The 6,041-nt window shown below is 40.3% G+C and overlaps 1 protein-coding gene across 1 annotated transcript in view; it reads right to left on the reverse strand.

The window, feature by feature from the left end:
* The window catches only part of Tet2 (tet methylcytosine dioxygenase 2), an 83,998-nt gene that overhangs the window by 52,496 nt on the left and 25,461 nt on the right, over nucleotides 1–6,041 (reverse strand). Inside the window, exon 2 of the mRNA XM_013023841.1 lies at nucleotides 3,149–3,296. The gene's annotated coding sequence lies outside the window, so the exon portion shown is untranslated. The remainder of the gene's footprint in view (nucleotides 1–3,148; nucleotides 3,297–6,041) is intronic.

Raw genomic sequence — 6,041 nt, forward strand, 5'->3', positions numbered from 1 at the left:
CCTTCCTTCCTTCCTTCCTTCCTTCCTTATTTTGCCTCTCTAGGCAAACATTCTACTACTTGTACCACATCCCCAGTCCCTAAATACACTAAAAAATTAATTTTTCTTTTGTCTATTTTCCACTTCAAATTCAGTTCCAAAAGGACAGAAAGTTTTATCTCATTTATTATTTATGTATTTATTTATTGCCAGTCCTGGGCCTTGAACTGGGTACTGTGCTTGAGCTTCTTTTGCTCAAGGCTAGCACTCTATCACTTGAGCCACAGTGCCATTTCCAGCTTTTTCTGTGTATGTGGTACTGAGGGATCGAACCCAGGGCTTCATGCATGCCAGGCAAGCACTCTACCACTAAGCCACTTGTCTCTTTTCTGAAAGAGGGCTGGGGGGGGGAGGGGGAATGTAGTTCAGTTGTAGAGCATTTGCTGAGTTTGCATTAGGCCTTCTCTTCTATCCTTGGCAAAATAAAAAGTAAAAAATAATTAAATGAAATAAAATAACTGAGATAAACATTAAGTAGTGTGATAAACATTATTAATAATAAAATGCTAGTACAAAATTGAGAACTTACAACATGCCAGGCTTTAACACATATTACCCATTAAAGATGCATATTATTATCTATTATTACTTACTTTGCTTCTTGCCAAATAAAGCAAGGCTTAGAGAATTTAAATAATTTTCCCAAGAACACACCCCTAATAAATGTACTAAAAATAAGCTCTGGGTTTATTTACTACTGAAATTCAGCCCTAGGCTGAGTTTCTCCAACTGTAAAAACTAAATGTAAAATAAGATTCAAGGTGGGAGGGACTTGGGGAAAAAAAAACTTTTCAAAAAGGTACTTGTAAAAATCTTTTTCCCCAAAGCAGTGAATATTTTAATCTCTTCTCCTCTTTATTAGTTATCTTACCTTTTTTCTATAAACTTTTCCATTTCTTTCCTTAACTACCATTCACCTCTAACAAGAGAAAGCTGAGTAATGCTATGATTTCACTAAAGAGAAAAAAAAACTACATCTTCAAAAATCTTTTCTCAGTTGTCAGGGAAAAGACAAGAACAGAGTCCTCACCCACATTGTAAAGGAAAGCCATGATTAGAGCAGGGGGAAAAGTAAAGAATGCTTTATTCATAATTACCTAAGACTTTCCAGCATGAGAGGGGAAAAAGGAAGTCTATTTTCAGTAACAGTGCTTACTGTGAAAATATTAACATGCGAGGGGAAAATTTTCATTCTGCGAGTTACGACTGTGCTGCGGTCTCTTTGCCTCGCTGTGACTTACAATTCCGAGTGGAGGTAATCTAGGCAGAAGCGCTTGCCCTGTGAACATTGGCCTCATCCAAGCCCCATCCAATCATGGGAGTTGAAGTAAGGACACACTGGAAGGGTTTTCAGCACTAGGTCAGCCTCTAAGAAGTATCAAATGGCAGAATGAATACTTATAGTCTCAAGCCTTGGGAATGAGGGCAGAGATTAGAACTACACGGTTTTTTAGAAGATCTGTTGTGCCGAATGCATAAACAAAATTGGATGAAGCCGAGAGTGACAAAAAGAAAAAAAAAATCCCAATGATTCATGTTTATTCCGTCTAACTTTTGTTTCTTTTTTGTAGTACACCTATCACTTCTTAGCTGGTTCATAGTACAGGCAAAGGTGTATATATGGCAGAATTCATTCTAATTGTCATCACCATGAGTATTACATGTACATAAATGAAAATAGTCTCATAATTAGCAGGTAAGTGGTATTCAGAGCAAATGAGTCTTCATTAATATCAGTTTTAAAAACTACCTGGATTATGTATTTTCAGAAAGTTGTATGAGGGCTGGGAAGGTGGCTCAGTGGTAGAGTGCTTGCCTACCATACATGAAGCCCTGGGTTCGATTCCTCAGCACCACATACACAGAAAAAGCCAGAAGTGGCACCATGGCTCAAGTGGTAGAGTGCTAGCCTTGAGTAAAAGAAGCTTAGGAGCAGTGCCCAGCCCCTGACTTCAAGCCCCAGGACTGACAAAAAGAAAAAAGAAAAAAAAAGTTGTATGAAACGTTATATAGACTCTCCCAAACTGCCATTCTAGCCAGGCACCATTGGTTCACACCTGTAATCCTAGCTACTAAAGAAGCTGGTTCAAAGCCAGTGTGGGCAGGAAAGTCCTTGAGACTCTTATCTCCAATAAACCACCAGAAAACTGGAAGTGGCGCTGTAGCTCAAGTGGTAGAGTGCTAGCCTTGAGCTGAAGAGCTGAGCGACAGCGTCCAGTCCCAGAGTTCAAGCCCCTCAACCAACAAAAACAAACAAACAAAAAACTGTCATTCTATACTCCAAAGCCAAATTGTCATGAAACCTGGTTGCCTGGTCTAAGCTACAACGCTTCCTGTCAGATAAGCCACTAAACTTATTTGGTCCTTAATGAGATTGAGGCAAATAGACTGGAAGTGATTTTAAAACTATACAGAGAGCCAGGCACCAGTAGCTTATTCCAGTAATGCTAGCTACTGAGGAGGCTGAGATCTGAGGATCACAGTGTAAAGTCAGCCTGGGCAGACAACTCACAGAGACTCTTATCTCCAATTAACAAGCAAAAAAACAGGAAGTGGAAGTGTGACATGGTTCAAATAGTAGAAAACCAAACTAGAGCAGAAACAGATATGTAAGAGCTCCAGGTTCTGAGATCAAGTGCCAGTACCTCTCCCCAAAAGAAAAACTGTACACAGAAATACAGTGACAATTATTATAGAGATTACTTTTCTCTATGCTTGCAGTTATATTTGAATGCTCCTTATTTTGTTAAAAAAAAGTCATAGGCATTAAGAATGTGATGAAAACCTTCCTTTCATCTAAAAAATCCAGATAGACATAAAAGTCAGCACACAAAGAAATCAGAATTCTTGGGGTTGGAGGTGTAGCTCAGGTCATAGAGTGGCAGCAAGTATCAGATACTGAGTTCAAGTCTCAGTCTCAAATCAAAACAAGAAACAACAACAGACAACAGAATTCATTTATCTTAAAACCTAGTCCTTGTATCCTAAATTTAGATAATACAGGTAGTAGGGAGAGAAACAAAGAGTTGAAGGTTGGGAGAGAGATTACCCATTCAACTGGAAAGATACTTATATTGCAACACCAGCATCTGTGGTTCCAATGCCTTACCAGCAGCTCTGTTCTTCCTCACTGCTCCTCCTGGATCATGTCCTATTGGCTGAGAATGGACCCATCTCCTGCTTCCGAGTGTGCAGGCTCAACAGGAGCAAGGGTACATGGATAATCCTGGGAGGTTTGCTGCGGAAAGTCTGCCAGCCTGGAAAAGACAGAGTCTGTCAGTGTGCAGCAAGGACCAACACATCCCATACACTTGTGCCAAAAGATACGATGACTAGTTCAAAAGAGGTCAGATGTCAAGTGATTTTTTTTCTCTTTCTTGCTATTGTTTCTAATGTACCATGTGAATTTTTTTGTTTCTTTGTATGTTCCTCCCCCATGGTATAACCCCTGTTTTCACTGTATTTGATGTTGGCGCCCTGCATCTTGTATATACACTTCTCTAGCTTGGGGAGGGGAAGGGAAAAAACAAAATGTTGAAATAGGGATACAGGTTGACCCACTGTAACAATGAGATGTACAAGACGCTATGTTGAAAATGAACTTTACAATTGAGGTGAGGAGGAGGGGAAGGGGGAGTGTAGTTGTGGAGGTGGGAGGGAAGGGAGGGACCAGAACTAAATAAACCAGAACTAGGACCAGAACTAAATAAACAAATTCATACATTAATTAATTAATTAAGGTCAGAGGATCTTTTCTCAAAGGAATGACAATCTTAAATGCACCTATAATAATATCATCTAATAGATGGAGAGAAATTTTTAATGCCCAGAGCATCTCTGTCCCTCACATCATTATGGCAATTATAACTAGGCTTGGGAACCATTGGCTTATTTTATTTCTTCTGTGGAAAGCCATGGTCTTTAGCCTAAGTGATCATAGTATTACATGATGTAAAGCTGAGACCTTTTATCTGGAGATTCTGATTTGCTGGGATCATATGAAGCCTCATTTTCCAGGTGATTGTATAGCGACACTGTGGTTGAAAATCATTAGTTCAAACCCTGGAATGTTTAATCTTTTAACCCATACAACTTTGTTGTAACATTTTTAGTTCCCAACAGTCATTTATTAGGTTTCAATTTTTTCAAATTCTTACCAATACTTGCTATCTTTACCTTTTTTAATTGGATTCATTTTGGTAAGTGAGAAATGGTTGAAGGTTTAGATATTATAAATAACCATATACAAAATAATGTCTTATTGTCCATATGCAAAGTGGCTAATCAAAGTTCATGAGACTTTTATATCCAATTAACTACCAAAAACCCAGAAGTAGACTTGTGGTTCAAGCTTTAAGTAGAAAAGGCTAAGGGACAAAGACCTGGTCCTGGGTTCATTAAAAAAAAAAAAAATATATATATATATATAGAATACAGGGGCTGGGAATGTGACTCAGTGGTAGAGTGTTTGCCTAGCATGCATGAAGCCCTGGGTTCAATACCTCAGTACCACATACACAGAAAAGGCCAGAAGTAGCACTGTGGCTCAAGTGGTAGAGTGCTAGCCTTGAGCAAAAGAAACTCAGGGACAGTGCCCAGGACCTGAGTTCAAGCCCCAGGACTGGCAAAAAGAGAAAGAAAAAGAAAAAAAATTCATGTTGACTCACACACTAGGGAATATTTTTTAAGAAAATTAATTCAAAGCAATATTATCCAGCTTATTCACTGAATTTTCCCTTCCTTGACTGGATAGATTGGGAGTTAAAGGGATCTCTAAGAAACCCATCTGGAGGCTGGGCACTGGTAGCTGAAGCCTGTAATCCTAGCTACTCAGGAGGCTGAGATTTAAGGATCACAGTTCAAAGCCAGCCCAGGCAGGAATATCCTTGAGACTCTTATCTCCAATAAACCACCAGAAAACTGCAAGTGGTTCTATGGCTCAAGTGGTAGAGCATTAGCCTTCAGCTGAAGAGCTGAGGGACAGAGCCCTGGCCCACAGTTCTAGTCCCGCAACTGACAAAAAGAAAAACGAAAAAGAAACCCACCCATCTCAGGACAAGCATGAAGGATAACTGCTAAAGGGAAGGGTTAAGATAAGAGCCATTATTGGGAGAAGTTTTGAGAATGGAAATCTGTGAGCAAATTTAAATGTCCCTTTTAGGGGTTGGGAAGGTGGCTCAGTGGTAGAGCGCATGCCTTGCGTGCATGAGGCCCTGGGTTTGATTCCTCAGCACCACATAAGCAAAAAGAAAAAAACCAGAAGTTGCGCTGTGGCTCAAGTGCTAGAGCAATAGCCTTGAGCTGAAGAGCTGAGGGACAGTGCCCAGGCCCAGAGTTCAGGCCCCACAACCAGACCTCCCCCCCCCAAAAAAAAAAGTAGCTTTCAAACAAACACATAAACATTTTTTGAAACTGAATGATCGAAACTACAAGAAATTGTAATCTTTCTGAGTTAGTACTGTTCCTAGAGATGTTTTTCCCTTTTAAGTGGAATCTCCTATAATTTTATCTTCATTAACTATTCACTGTTTTTAAGAGGTAGTATCTAGCTTCATGCCAGGGGCTCATGTCTATAATCCTAGCTACTCAGGGGACTGAAAGCTGAGGTTGCAGCCCAAAATCAGCCCAGGCAGGAAAATCCAGGAGACTTTCATCTCTCATTAACCACCAAAAAGCCAAACACGGAGATGAGGCTCAAGTGGTAGACCACTAGCCTTGAGTGAAAAGGTGCAAAGAGAGCACCCTGGCCCTGCGTTCATGTCCTAGGACTGGTACACTTGCACACATACACACATACAAGGGAGTATCTACCCAGGCTTGGCAGTACATGTCTGTAATCCCAGTTTTCAAGAATCTAAGTAAGGGAGGGGTCATGAGTTTTAAGCTAGCTTGGGCTATAGCAAAATCCATCTCAAAAGAACCCACCAAAAGCCAGGCACTGTTGGCTCAGGCCTGTAATCCTTGCTACTCAGGAGGCTGAGATCTGAGGGTCCCGGTTCAAA

Source organism: Dipodomys ordii, unplaced genomic scaffold (assembly GCF_000151885.1).
Source record: "Dipodomys ordii isolate 6190 unplaced genomic scaffold, Dord_2.0 Scaffold70, whole genome shotgun sequence".
Classification (NCBI taxonomy): domain Eukaryota; kingdom Metazoa; phylum Chordata; class Mammalia; order Rodentia; family Heteromyidae; genus Dipodomys; species Dipodomys ordii.